We start from the raw sequence: 332 nt of genomic DNA on the forward strand, positions 1-332 counted from the left end.
TGTGTGTGTGTGTGTGTGTGTGTGTGTGTGTGCGTGCGTGCGTGCGTGTATGTGTGTGTGTATGTGTGTGTGTATAAAAGACTACAAACTAAGCATATTAACTGTCACTATGTGCTTAAAGCGATAGTAATTGGGACAGTTATCAGTTATCACTTATCACTTTTCATGTTTCACAAGTTCACATTTCACGAGTGCAAAAGTGTTACACTTGGTTACATTTTTCACGAATTCACGCTAGGGAAAAAGATTCATGATCAGCCCCCTTGTCACAAATCGTGCCTGTTCAATGGTTAAAGCAGAAAGTTCTATCGAGTCGTCCTTTCTTTTCCCTC

This window comes from Odontomachus brunneus, unplaced genomic scaffold (assembly GCF_010583005.1).
Source record: "Odontomachus brunneus isolate Ranch 3 - 2012 unplaced genomic scaffold, Obru_v1 Obru_scaffold_062, whole genome shotgun sequence".
NCBI lineage: Eukaryota > Metazoa > Arthropoda > Insecta > Hymenoptera > Formicidae > Odontomachus > Odontomachus brunneus.